The sequence below is a fragment of the Bombina bombina genome, unplaced genomic scaffold (assembly GCF_027579735.1).
Source record: "Bombina bombina isolate aBomBom1 unplaced genomic scaffold, aBomBom1.pri scaffold_537, whole genome shotgun sequence".
Taxonomy (NCBI): Eukaryota; Metazoa; Chordata; class Amphibia; order Anura; family Bombinatoridae; genus Bombina; species Bombina bombina.
In genome coordinates, this window is record NW_026512282.1 from 258,137 (window position 1) to 273,793 (window position 15,657).

A 15,657-nucleotide genomic window follows, 5' to 3' on the forward strand; every position below is an offset into this window, starting at 1 on the left:
GGAGTGTTTTTTTACAATAACTTAGAACAGTCTCTCCTAAATCATAGTCAAAAAGCAATGTGTGTGTAAAAATGAAAATGGAATAGTTACCACCATACACTTTCTCCAATTGTTTATGCTAAAACGGTTGCATCAAGGCATCAAAGCACTCCATATACAATACCTTGGGGTGTCAACTTTTCAAATATATGCACATTCATGGAAAATAAATAAATTGGGGTATGTAAAAAGACCCCCAAAAAAGACGATAGGCAAAGAAAATATGTTAAATGTGAAAAAAAATCACAAACGCATGTCAGACATTTAGCATTGCACCCCCAAACAAGCCAACAAACCTATGCATAGGTGGTATAACTGTACTCAGGAGATGTTTGTGAATACATATTGGGGTCTTATTTGTCAGTAACACATAACAGGAGCTGAGAATCATGTCTAAAATTCAATGTGTGTGAAAAACAACACAAAAAAATGAATGCCCAATAGTTTGACAAAGACTGGTGGTTGAATTAGTGCATGCAAAGTGTTAAAATACCAGCATTAGAAATACCCTAGGGTGTCTACTTTTCAAAAATATATGGTTTGATGGGGGTAAATTACATTGGCCGGCTTCAGAAATGTCCTAAATAGGACATGGGGGCATGGGATGTGAAAATTCCAAGTTGAAAAACTGGAATGCGCTCCCTAAAAATAAGGACTTTTAGCCCCCAGAGAACCCAACACACCTATACATGGGTGGTATCACTGTACTCAGGAGATGTTGTTGAATACATATTGAGGTGTTTTTTGGCAGTAACATATAACAGGAACTGAGAATCCATGCCTAAAATACAATGTGTGTGAAAAATAACACAAAAACATTACTACCCAAAAGTTTGACAAAGACAGGTGGTTGAATTAGTGCATGCAAAGAGTTAAAATACCAGTATTTGGAATACCCTAGGGTGTCTACTTTTCAGAAATATATTGTTTGATTGGGGTAATTTACATTGGTCGGCTTCAGAAATGTCCCAAATAGGACATGGGTGCATGATGACAGATGTGAAAATTCCAAGTTGAAAAACTGGAATGCGCCCCCTAAAAATAAGGCCTTTTAGCCCCCAGAGAACCCGACACACCTATACATGGGTGGTATCACTATACTGAGGAGATGTTGTTGAACACATATTGATGTGTTTTTTGGCAGTAACATATAACAGAAACTGAGAATCCATGCCTAAAGTACAATGTGTGTGAAAAATAACACAAAAAAATGAATACCCAAAAGTTTGACAAAGACTGGTGGTTGAATTAGTGCATGGAAAGTGTTAAAATACAAGCATTTGAAATACCCTAGGGTGTCTACGTTTCAAAAATATATGGTTTGATGGGGGTAAATTTAATTGGCCAGCTTCAGAAATGTCCCAAATAGGACATGGGTGCATGATGACGTGAAAATTCGAAGTTGAAAAACTGGAATGCGCCCCCTAAAAATAAGGCCTTTTAGCCCCCATATAACCTGACACACCTATACATGGGTGGTATCACTGTATTCAAGAAATGTTGTTGAACACATATTGAGGTGTCTTTTGGCAGTAACATATAACAGGAACTGAGAATCCATGCCTAAAGTACAATGTGTGTGAAAAATAAAACAAAAAAATGACTACCCAAAAGTTTGACAAAGACTGGTGGTTGAATTAGTGCATGCAAAGTTTTTAAATACCAACATTTGAAATACCATAGGGTGTCTACTTTTCAAAAATATATGGTTTGATGGGGGTAAATGTCATTGGCCAGCTTCAGAAATGACCCAAATAGGACATGGGGGCATGATGACAGATGTGAAAATTCCAAGTTGAAAAACTGGAATGCATCCCCTAAAAATAAGGCCTTTAAGCCCCCAGAGAACCCAACACACCTATAAATATGTGGTATCACTGTACTCAGGAGATGTTCTTGAACACATATTGAGGTGTTTTTTGGCAGTAACATATAACAGAAACTGAGAATCCATGCCTAAAGTACAATGTGTGTGAAAAATAAAACAAAAAAAATTACTACCCAAAAGTTTGACAAAGACTGGTAGTTGAATTAGTGCATGCAAAGTGTTAAAATACCAGCATTTGAATTACCCTATGGTGTCTACTTTTCAAAAATATATGGTTTGATTGGGGTAATTTACATTGGTCGGCGTCAGAAATGTCCCAAATAAGACATGGGTGCATGATGACACTTATACATGGGTGGTATCACTGTACTCAGGAGATGCTGCTGAAGACATATTGGGGTGTTATTTGGCAGTAACCCTTAACATTCTCAGTAAATGTATTCTTAAATTGCTAGTTTGTCAAACAATCACAATTTTTTTTTTTTTAAATTTGGCATAGATTGATGGTAAAATGGTTGCATGAAAAAAGTCAAAATACCCCAGGTTTAATACCTTAGGTCAGTGGTTCTCAACCTAAGTGGCCAAGGCCCGGTAAGTTTTAGCCAGACTGGTCCAGGGCCCGGTAAGCATCAGGAGTTGGTTACAGTAGGTTTGGAAGAAATATCTATATCTATATATATATATATATATATATATATATATATATATATATATATATATACACAATGTTAAAATAAGAACACTCTCACTTTAGATTCAACTGCCAGGGTGCCAGCGATTAAATATAGAAATGAAAGAAGGCACTCACTGGTCTTTTAAACAAAGTGATTTTTAAACCTTACAGTGTGACGTTTCGGGGACACACTCCCCTTCCTCATCTATATATATATATATGTGTATGTATACTGTATATATAGTCTCCTTCTCTCCTCCCGTCTCTTTCTCTCTCTCTCTCTCTCTCCTCCCCCTTTCTCTCTCCTCCCTCTCTTTCTCTCTCCTCCCTCCCTCCCTCTCTCTCCTCCCTTTCTCTCTCTCTCTCCTCCCTCTATTTCCCTCTCTCCTCCCTCTCTTTCTCTCTCTCTCTATTTCTCCTCCCTTTTTTACAGTGGTTTAATTATGGAATATTAATATGGATCCCACTGACACCAATGAATTATAAAATTAACCCACTATAAACCATTTATATATATTATATATATGGATCCCACTGACACCACTGAATTATCATATAATTATAATATATATAAAATGTGTGTGTATATATATACTGTATATATATATATATATATATATATATATATATATATATATATATATATATATATATATATTACAGTGGGTTAATTATATGATAATTCATTGGTGTCAGTGGGATATATACATACATTATACATACACACTGGTGTCCAGTGGCCGCCCTAAATATATACATTGGTGTCAGTGGCCGTAATTATATCATTGGTGTCAGTGGGCTTACTTACCTGTGAGCCGATGCTTCATGCTCTGCATGCCGCTCGCTGCTTCTACCCGGTTACAGTGCGCCCGCCCGCCGCAACCAGCTCACAGTGTGCAAACTGACATGTGCAGTGGCACTCTGACAGGCCCGTCCAAAATTTCGGAGATGTCTAAAGGCGGGCCTGTCAGAGCGAGTGTCTGGAGGCTGTCTGGTCGCGGCCCACCAGCAGGGCCGTTGCGGCCCGGTAGTGGGCCACGGCCCGGCTGTTGAGAAACACTGCCTTAGGTTGTCTTCTTTTAAAAAAACATATACATTTGAATGGTTATTCAGGGATTCCTGACAGATATCAGTGTTCCAATGTAACTATCGCTATTTTTTTAAAAAAAATGGTTTGGAAATAGCAAAGTGCTACTTGTACTTATTGCCCTATAACTTGCAAAAAAGGCAAAGAACATGTAAACATTGGGTATTTCTAAATGCAGGACAAAATTTAGAAACTATTTAGCATTGGTGTTTTATGGTGGTTGTAGATGTGTAAGAGATTTTGAGGGTCAAAGTTAAAAAAAGTGTGTTTTTTTCCATTTTTTCCTCATATTTTATATATATTTTTATATTAAATTATAAGATTTTATGAAAATAATGGTATCTTTAGAAAGTCCATTTAATGGCGAGAAAAAACGGTATGTAATATGTGTGGGTACAGTAAATGAGTAAAATAAAAATTACAGCTAAACACAAACACCGCAGAAATTTCAAAAGTAGCCTTGGTCTCAGACGGTCAACAAATTGAAAAGTGGTCTGGTCACTAAGGGGTTAAATAATTTAAGTAGGGTTAGGGTTTTTTAATATGTAATATAGTTAATTTTTCTGGGAACGTTTACAGGATTTACAAATGTTACAGGGAAAAAAACCTTTTATTTCTTTCCCCAAAGGTCCCTGTCTATAGAATTATATTTATGTTTGTACATATCAGTAGGCACCAATATGTTCTTCAATTTTTTTTCCTTCTTATAGACAATCTGTGGGTATTTTCCCAATTTTGGTCCCAAAATGTCAGTTTTCAAAATTGCCCAATGTTTCTTCAGAATTTGTTCAATCTTAAATTTGTAAGTACTAAATTGTGTGACAAAAGGTATAAAGATTTGTTCCTCTTGACTGTAACATTCTCTTTTCTGTACTAACCGATCTTTTTTGGTAATCAGACCTTCTCTGTCAATTTTTTTGGCTTCATTCTTATTCTGCACTAAGCTAGCTTCATTATACCCCCTTTCTAAAAATTTGTTTTTAATAATTTCAGCCTGTTCTTCAAAGTCTTGTTCATCTGAGCAGTTTTTCCTTACTCTTATTAATTGGCTTTTGGGAATATTCTTCTTCCATTTCTCTAGGTGGCAGCTCGTGGAATGTATAAAATTGTTTACGTCCACCTCTTTAAAGAAGGGCTTAGTGATTATTTTATTCTGAACTACTTTGATATTTTAATCTAAACAATTGATCTTATCTTTATTGATTTTGTACGTAAATTTTAGGTTTTTAGTGTTTTTATCCATAACTTCAAAAAAACATTCCAAATTTTCTCTTGGGCCTCGCCATACTATGAGAATATCATCTATTTACCGTTTGAAGAGAACTAGATTCGCCCTCAGATCCACTGAGTCCAAAAAAATGTGTTCCCATAACCCCATAAAGAGGTTAGCGTAACTGGGGGCGAACCTAGTTCCATCGCTGTACCACACAACTGTAAATAAAAATAATTTTTAAAGAAAAAGTAATTATGAGTTAGGCTGTAACTAATAGCTTCCAAAATGAAGTCCTTTTGTTTTTCATTCAGACTCTCATCTCTCTCCAAATAGTAAACCACTGCTTCTAAGTCATCTTTATGCCTTATGCTAGTATAAAGGGCTGACACGTCGCATGTGGCTAGAAGAAAATCTATCCCTGATATTATCGGACGTCCTGGCGGGTTTTCTATACACTTGTGAATTTTTGGGTAAACAGTATAGGAGCGGTATTTTAGGATAATCCACACATAGCAAAAATAATTCCTTATGATTTAGTATCCCTTCTTCATTTGCTTTTTTTAAAAGAGATTTAAAATTTTCTCTGTATAATAATGTGGGATTTGTATTTAACCTCTCATATGTATCCAATACTAGCTTATTTACCATTCTCAAATAATCTGCTTTATTTAGGATAACTATACCGCCGCCCTTATCGGCCGGCTTAGTCACTATCTTCTTATCTTTTTCTAGGGATTTTATCTCTGCTGCTTGTTCTTTTGATAGATTAAACATTTTTATTCTTATATCTTTCTTATTAAGGTTCTGAATATCTTTTGTTACTCATTTTTCAAATAGTTCTATTGATGCCCCTTTCACATATTTGGGATAAAATGCTGATTTTTTTTCTGAGTTCAGAAAGTTTATAGTTTTGATGGTCATTATTCTTATTTAAGCCCCTTTCTATGGGATTTTTTTGAAACCATTTCTGAACTGTCAGATTTTTTATAAACTTGTGGGCATCAATAAAGGTGTTGAATTTATCCATCTTATTTGATGGGGCGAATGATAAAACTGTGCCTATAATTCTTTCTTGTTCTTGGTTCAGGATCTTACTACTCATATTAAAAATCCTTTTTTTCTTTCCTATCTTTCTTTTTCTTTTTTGTTTTATTATGTCTTTTCCCCCATTTTGGTTATCTTTCTCATTTACCAAGGTCATCTGTTTCTGCTTTTTTTGTAGTCCCTTTCCTCTGCTTCCTCTCTGTCCGACTCTCTTCTTTTTGGATTTCTCACTATTTGTTCTTGGCAAGAAAGCCACATTATTTCCTCCTGGCCTCTTCCTAAAAAATGCTGCTATTCTTGGGGTGTCTCTTTTCTAGATGTTCTCGGTTGCTCCCATTCTTTATTCACTTTTGTCTCTTTACATAATGGGGTATATCTATTCTGAGTAGGGATTCTAAAATCTGTATCTTCCCTATCTGTGTGGTACCTTCTAAAATGAGTGTTCCTGGCTCTCTGCCATTGATTTCTTGTGTCTGTTGAACTTCCTTCTGTCTCATATCTTCTGTCAAATTTATATTGATTCTGAGGGAATCTGTTATTATTCTTTTGCTGATATGATGAGGTGTAGTGATTTTGGGGAATATTTTTATAATAATTGGTATTTCTCTGTTGATGTGGTAAATTCATATCCTTTTGCTGATATGATGAGGTGTAGTGATTTTGGGGAATATTTTTATAATAATTGGTATTTCTCTGTTGATGTGGTAAATTCATATCCTTTTGCTGATATGATGAGGTGTAGTGATTTTGGGGAATATTTTTATAATAATTGGTATTTCTCTGTTGATGTGGTAAATTCATATCCTTTTGCTGATAATAGTGTGTTCTCTGATCATATCTCTGATGTTGATGCCTTCACTGATCTTTTGTGTATTCCTATTCTCACTATTATTTGTATTCTCTTTCTTTTTTTCAACATGGTGCCCTGGTGCTCTCCATTTGTGTGATATATAATTGTCCCCATTCTTATTGTCCTCATACATTAAATAGTCACCTCTATCTCTCTCTAGTTTACCAAATTTATTTACAATCAGTTCCTCTTTAGTTTTTTTCAAATTCTCTTTCACTTCTTTTTCATTCCTTTTATAATCCCCATTCCCTTTATATTGGTTAATTTCTGTCTCTAGGTTCTTATTTTTTCTTTTAAATCCTTCAATGTACTACGTCTATGTTCTTTAATAAGAGCTATGAGTTTAAGGGATTCTTCTTCTAGAATTTTGCGCGATTTTTGTTTAAAATCTTTATCCTCAACCTTAAAGGCACACTCTTTTTTGATCCTTAAACCCTTCATATTTTCTCATATATATATATATCAAGAAATATGCATTCCATGATTTGTGTCTTAATTCCAAATGGAAATACTTCTCTAGATCTTTTAATGTATCTGTTAATCCATTTTTCTTTAAGTATTTCTCCTTTTTTCAAAGTATACTTTATATTCAGATAAAAATATTTTCTTAGATCGAAAATACTCCCTTCCTCTTCTAACATAATTGCTGCTAGATAAACCTTTTTTATCTCTGAAAAAGCTACAAGTCAAACACAAAAAAGTTCTCAGCGCAATTCCTAAAGATACTGTGCCTCCTTTTAAATTATTGATCTAGAGAAACGATCAAAAGAAAGAAACAGTTATTAAAAAAACAAAAAGGAAGCACTGGAAAAAAGAAAAGGAGGTAATTCACACTTAGAAAATCCCCCTATCTTAAACCTGCTAACCAGTATCTTACAATAAACTATTTTAAGCGTAGTATCACAAATTTTGAATGCAGTCTGCATAAAACAGAAATATAAAGTATAAAATGTATGCAAAAGAATTGCTAAAATCCACAATTGTCAATAAGATTAAGTAGAAAATGGGTTAGTAACAAAGAAGTAGCAATTTATATTTCAAACCAAATGCTTAAAATATTTCAAACAAAAATCATAACATCTATTTATATTTCAAACCTAGAATATATAAAAAACAAACAAAAAAATCATACACATAAAGCAGTTAAAAACACAATCATGCAAATTAAGTCCATAAGCAAAAAGTCCAAATGTTTTGTGCTTCCAGAACTGATGTTGTACCCGGTAATTTCGATCCGGCTTCCGAAATCCCTAAGAGAACCACAGATAGTAGCGGTATTCTCAGTATTTACGGGTTAGTGTGTCCAATACCCGGTGTGATATTTTAGTCACCTTAGGGAAATCCTGGGGTCTATTTTAAATGGTTGTTTGGTGAACTGCACACAGTGTTTCTCACGCCTCTAACACAGACCGTTACAGTTCCCCTTCCTACACCTGCTATTTACAGGTGCTCTTTCTGGACAAAGTTTAAACGATAAGTGATTTGAGTTACCCTCCTTTCTCAAGCTCAAATGTAAATTGGTAGGTATCACCTTAAATAGGTTTTTTTTTATACATAATTGGAGCGTTCACTGGATATTCAAACATTGTGAGAATATAGGTTATTTTAAGCTCTGTTTTTGGCCAGTATTTTTAACAGGTGTAAACAAAACTTTCATATATACATATCAAATTAAAAAAACTATGTTTAAACTAACGAATAAACTAATATAACTATTAAACTAAAATTAAACTTACTACCAATTAAAGAAAACTAAAATACACATTAAAAAAATCCTAACACTACTATAAAAATTACAAACTATGGGCTAGATTATGAGTTTTTGTTGCTAAGGCTGTGCGGTGCTAACAAGCCTTTTTTTCTTACCGCTCACTTAAGCCTACGCTGGTATTACACGTTCTCTTCAAGCTGGCGTTAGCCTCAGAAAAGTGAGCGTTGAGCAAAATTTAGCTCCACATCTCACTGTAATACCAGCGCTGCTTACGGTAGCGGTAAGCTGGCAAAATGTGCTTGTGCACGATTTCCCCATAGGAAACAATGGGGCTGAGCTGTCTGAAAAAAAACCTAACACCTGCAAAAAAGCAGCGTTCAGCTCCAAACGCAGCCCCATTGTTTCCTATGGGGAAATTAATTTTATGTCTGCACCTAACACCCTAACATGAACCCCGAGTTTAAACACCCCTAATCTTACACTTATTAACCCCTAATTTGCCGCCCCGACATCGTCACCACCTACATTATATTATTAACCCCTAATCTGCCGCTCCGGGCACCGCCGCCACCTACATTATCCCTATGAACCCCTAATCTCTGCCCCCAACATCGCCAAACCCTACATTATATTTATAAAACCCTAATCTGCCCCCCAACGTCGCCGCAACTATATTAAATTTATTAACCACTAATCTGCCGCCGCCAACATCGCCGCCACTATAATAAATTTATTAACCCCTAAACCTAAGTCTAACCCTAACCCTAACACCCCCCTAACTTAAATATAATTTAAATACATCTAAATAAATTGACTACAATTAAATAAATTAATCCTATTTAAAACTAAATACTTACCGATAAAATAAACCCTAAGCTAGCTACAATATAACTAATAGTTACATTGTAGCTATCTTAGGATTTATATTTATTTTAAAGGCAACTTTGTATTTATTTTAACTAGGTAGAATCGTTATTAAATAGTTACCTATTTTAACTAGGAAGTAATAACTTCCTAGTTAAAATAAATACAAATTTACCTGTAAAATAAATCCTAACCTAAATTACAATTACACCTAACACTACATTATAATTAAATTAATTACATAAATTACCTACAATTAACTACAATTAAATTAAATAAACTAAAGTACAAAAAAACAAACACTAAATTACAGAAAATAAAAAAATAATTACAATTTTTTTTAAACTAAGTACACCTAATCTAATCCCCCTAATAAAATAAAAAAGCCCCCCAAAATAAAAAAAATCCCTACCCTATACTAAATTACAAATAGCCCTTAAAAGGGATTTTTGTGGGGCATTGCCCCAAAGTAATCAGCTCTTTTACCTGTAAAAAAATACAATACCCCCCCAACATTAAAACCCACCACCCACACACCCAACCCTACTCTAAAACCCACCCAATCCCCCCATAAAAAAACCTAACACTACCCCCTTGAAGATCTCCCTACCTTGAGCCGTCTTCACCCAGCCGGGCACAAGTGGACATCCCGAGGGACAGAAGTCTTCATCCGATCCGGCCAGAAGAGGACATCCAGACCGGCAGAAGTCTTCATCCAGGCGGAATCTTCTATCTTCTTCCATCCGGAGCCGAGCGGGTCCATCTTGAAGATATCCGACGCAGAGCATCCTCTTCCATCTGACGGCAACTGAACAATGAAGGTTCCTTTAAGTGACGTCATCCAAGATGGCGTCCCTTCAATTCCGATTGGCTGATAGAACCCTATCAGCCAATCGGAATTAAGGTAGGACATATCCTATTGGCTGATTGGATCAGCCAATAGGATTGAACTTCAATCCTATTGGCTGATTGCATCAGCCAATAGGATTTTTCCTACCTTAATTCCGATTGGCTGATAGGATCAGTCAATTGGAATTGAAGGGACTCCATCTTGGATGACATCACTTAAAAGAACCTTCATTCTTCAGTCGCTGTCGGATGGAAGAGGATGCTCCGCATCGGATGTCTTCAAGATGGACCCGCTCCGCTCCGGATGGAAGAAGATAGAAGATGCCGCCTGGATGAAGACTTCTGCCAGTCTGGATGTCCTCTTCTGGCCAGATCAGATGAAGACTTCTGCCCCTCTGGACATCCACTTGTGCCCGGCTGGGTGAAGATGGCTCAAGGTAGGGTGATCTTCAAGGGGGTAGTGTTAGGTTTTTATAAGGGGGGATTGGGTGGGTTTTAGAGTAGGGTTGGGTGTGTGGGTGGTGGGTTTTAATGTTGAGGTGTATTGTATTTTTTTTACAGGTAAAAGAGCTGATTACTTTGGGGCAATGCCCAGCAAAAAGCCCTTTTAAGGGCTATTTGTAATTTAGTATAGAGTAGGGATTTTTTTTTATTTTAGGGGGATTTTTTATTTTATTAGGGGGATTAGATTAGGTGTAATTAGTTTTAAAAATTGTAATTTCTTTTTTATTTTCTGTAATTTAGTGGGGGGGTTTTGTACTTTAGTTTATTTAATTTAATTGTAGGTAGTTTAGGTAATTAATTTATTTATAGTGTAGTGTTAGGTGTAATTGTAACTTAGGCTAGGGTTTATTTTACAGGTAAACTTGTACTTATTTTAACTGGGTAGCTATTAAATAGTTAATAACTATTTAATAACTATTGTACCTAGTTAAAATAAATACAAACTTGCCTGTAAAATAAAAATAAATCCTGAGATAGATACAAATGTAACTATTAGTTATATTGTAGCTATCTTAGGGTTTATTTTATAGGTAAGTATTTAGTTTTAAATAGGAATCATTTATTTAATAATAGTAAATTTATTTAGATTTATTTAAATTATATTTAAGTTAGGGGGGGTGTTAGGGTTAGGGTTAGACTTAGGTTTAGGGGTTAATACATTTAATATAGTAGTGACGACGTTGTGGGTGGCAGATTAGGGGTTAATAAATGTAGGTAGGTGTCAGCGATGTTAGGGACGGCAGATTAGGGGTTAATAAAATTAAACACTAGTGTGTCGGCAGCAGTGTGTAGGTGTGTCCCTGCTTCAGCACAATTTTTTTGTAATTTTTTTTTTTTTTTTGGTTTCTGACTTTCCGCCTGCCTGCTACGCATATCACATGGTTGACACGTGATTGATACCTAGGGGGACACAGATCATCTTAACCTATTAGCGCAGCACAATGGGAACTGAAACTATTCCCATTGGCGGCACATTGGCCCCTGACTGCACGTGTAGTCTCCTCAATCAGCTTGTGACTACATGTGTAGCCAGTGAGTGGGACAGCAGTGTGTTTGTAGTCAGTCGGACTTACAGAGCTCTGAGAGCGGTAGCTTAAACGCTGAGCTGAAGTCAGAAGTCAAAGTGTTGGTTTTTTTGCAGCTAGCTCCCAGTAGTGCATTGCTGCTACTGCTCTTGATATATGGATAGGAAGTGGAAGCTTAAGAAATGCTTGATGATGAAATGCGAGTGTCTTTATCTAATATTCCACCAAATATTCAGAAACTGTCTTCATCCCATCAACCTCATACATCCCATTAAAATATCAAGTAGCTATTGGTGTTATTAAACTTTTTTTAATTCTTGCACATACTTACTGTTACTTGTAAATACATTTCATTATTATATGATTCATGTATGTGTCCGTATCTCTTAAAACAAGTTAGTTTAACCTCCTTTTTGCTAGTACAACTGAATTACTGTGTCGTGAAATGATGTAGGTCTAAAAAGTGTGTCACCAAGATGAAAAGTTTGGAAAGCTCTGTTATAGGGCAATAAATACAAGCAGCACTTTGCTATTTCCAAACCACTTTTTTTCAAAATTAGTGCTAGTTACATTGGAACCCTGAAATCTGTCAGGAAAACCTAAATAACCCTTGACATGTATATATTTTTTTAGAAGACATCCCAAAGTATTGATCTAGGTCCATTTTGGTATATTTCATGCCACCATTTCACCGCCAAATGTGATCAAATAAAAAAAAAAGTTAACTTTTTCACAAATTTTGTCACAAACTTTAGGTTTCCCACTGAAATTATTTACAAACAGCTTCTGCAATTAAGGCACAAATGGTTGTAAATGCTTCTTTGGGATCCCCTTTGTTCAGAAATAGCAGACTTATATGGCTTTGGGTTGCTTTTTGGTAATTAGAAGGCCGCTAAATGGCGCTGTGTACCACACGTGTTTTATGCCCAGCAGTGAAGGGGTTAATTAGGGAGCTTGTAGGGAGCTTGTAGGGTTAATTTTAGCTTTAATGTAGTGTAGTAGACAACCCAAAGTATTGATCTAGGCCCATTTTGATATATTTCATGCCACCATTTCACCGCCAAATGCGAGCAAATTATAAAAAAAAATTAATTTTTCACAATTTTAGGCTTCTCACTGAAAGTATTTACAAACAGCTTGTGCTATTATGGCACAAATTGTTGTAAAAGCTTCTTTGGGATCCCCTTTGTTCAGAAATAGCAGACTTATATGGCTTTGGCATTGCTTTTTGGTAATTAGAAGGCCGCTAAATGCTGCTGTGCACCACACGTAAATTATGCCCAGCAGTGAAGGGGTTAATTAGGTAGGTTGTAGGGAGCTTGCAGGGTTAATTTTAGCTTTAGGGTAGAGATCAGCCTCCCACCTGACACATCCCACCCCCTGATTCCTCCCAAACAGCTCTCTTCCCTCCCCCACCCCACAATTGTCCCCCGCCATCTTAAGTACTGGCAGAAAGTCTGCCAGTACTAAATAAAAGGAGTTTTGTTTTTTTTTATAAAAAAAATAAAATATTTTAGCTGTGATGGACTCCTGCCTTAGCCCCAACCTCCATGGTCGTGATGTGGGAAGCCAGAGGTTTAGGGGTAATAAGATTATTTAGTGGCAGCAATGTCGAGGAGAGGCGGAATAGGGGTTAATAGATTTATTATAGCGTGGGCGATGTTGGGGTGCAGGGGAATAGGGGTTAATAACTTTAGTATAGTGGCGGCGATATCTGGAGCAGCAGATTAGGGGTTAATAGTTTTATTTTGGTGGCGGCGATATCGGGAGTGGCAGATTAGGGGTTAATGACATTATGTAGGTGGCGGCAATGTCGGGGGCGGCAGATTAGGGGTGTTTAGACGTGGGGTTTATGTTAGGGTGTTAGGTTTAAAAGTAACTATTTTTTCCCCATAGACATCAATGGGGCTGCGTTACAGAGCTTTTCATTCCGCGATCGCAGGTGTTAGTTTTTTTATAGCCCGCTCTCCCCATTGATGTCTATGGGGAAAGCGAGCACGTCAAAACAGCGCTTGTATTTTGTGCGGTATGGAGCTCAAAGCAACCAAATCGCAAGGCACATGCCGGCTGTTTCAAAACTTGTAATGGCTGCACTATAGGGGGTTAAATAACTTTTGTTGCATTCGTTAAATTCCCTATAGCGCACATAACTCGTAATCTACCTGATAGTGTGCGGTGGAGGTAACTTGCAAGTTAGTACCAAACCGCTCATAATGCAAAACTCGTAATCTAGCCGATAGTCTTTAAAGGCAATATACTGCTTAATAGCCTTTTTATGTGTTGTCAAAATAATGGTCATATTATTTCATTACCGTTATAAAGTACAGATCATAATCTTATATATTTTGAATAAGTAGCAGATGATTGCTGCATCAAAGATTATTATATATAATTAAAAATAATAATGGTAAAAAATGAAAATTGATATTTGTGGAATAAAGGATATTTGTAATTTAAAAAAAAAAAATTATACTGAAAGGTATTTTCCTTAAAGTAAAAAATTCCTTTTTTATCTTTGAAAAGTACTGTCTAGAAATACATTAGAGAAATGCAGGGATTGTATTAACACTATTTTTTTAATCTAATCAAACCTGCTAGATATATAATATATATATATATATATATATATATATATATATATATATATATATATATATATATATATATATATATATATATATATATATATATATATATATATATATATATATATATATATATATATATATAGCCACTAGATAGTAGTGTTGTTTAATATTATCTTTAACTCAAAAGACAGTTAGTAACCATTAGTAAATGATACTTTTCAAATAATTTATTTCTAATATAATAATGACATTGTAGTAATCTATTGACTACACGAGCGTCTATTGACTCGTGTAGTCAATAGATGACATAAAACAGAAATATAAAGTATAAAATGTATGCAAAATAATTGCTAAAATACACATTTGTCAATAGATTAAGCAAGTAGAAAATGGGTTAGTAACAAAGAAGTAACAATTTATATTTCAAACCAAATGCATAAAATCAATTTATATTTCAAACCTAATATATAAAAAACAAAAATCATAAACATAAAGCAGTTAAAAACACAATCATGCAAATTAAGTCCATAAGCAAAGTGTCCAAATGTTTTGTGCTTCCAGAACTGACGTGTACCCGGTAATTTCGATCCGGCTTCCAAAATCCCTCAGAGAACTACAGATAGTAGCGATATTCTCGATATTCACTGGTTAGTGTGTCCAATACCTGGTGTGATATTTTGGTCACCTTATGGAAATCCTGGGATCTCTTTTAAATGGCTGTTTGGCGAACTGCACACAGTGTTTCTCACGCCTCTAACACAGACCGTTACAGTTCCCTACACCTGCTATTTACAGGTGCTCCTTCTGGACAAAGTTGTATTAAGATTAGAAGCTAAAAGAATAATTGAGATGCATACTCTAACCCCCTCAGTCCTAAATATAGACTTTGACCTGGGAAGTTTTCTCACTGAATGATTATAACATTACAAATGTTCAAATAAGTTCAAAATAGGTCAATAGACGACTACAATGTTATTATTATAATAGAAATAACTAAATTGAAATGTATCATTTACATATGGTTACTGTCTTTTGAGTTAAAGATAATATTAAACAACACTACCATCTAGTGGCTATATATATATATATATATATATATATATATATATATATATATATATATATATATATATATATATATATATATATATGAACAAGAGGACATGTGGAGGGACTGGATAGCGCTGGTTGCACAGAGTCTATTAATATATATTGAAAAAAGCTGAATAAATATTAAAACATGATTACAATCTCAAACAAATAAATAAAAAAATATTTCAAATATTTTGGAAAAAGATGTGGTAAGAATATTAATACACAAACACAAGTTGTATAAAAAAGTTTGTGTAAAACTGGAATAGAACGCCCCACTAGTGTTGATG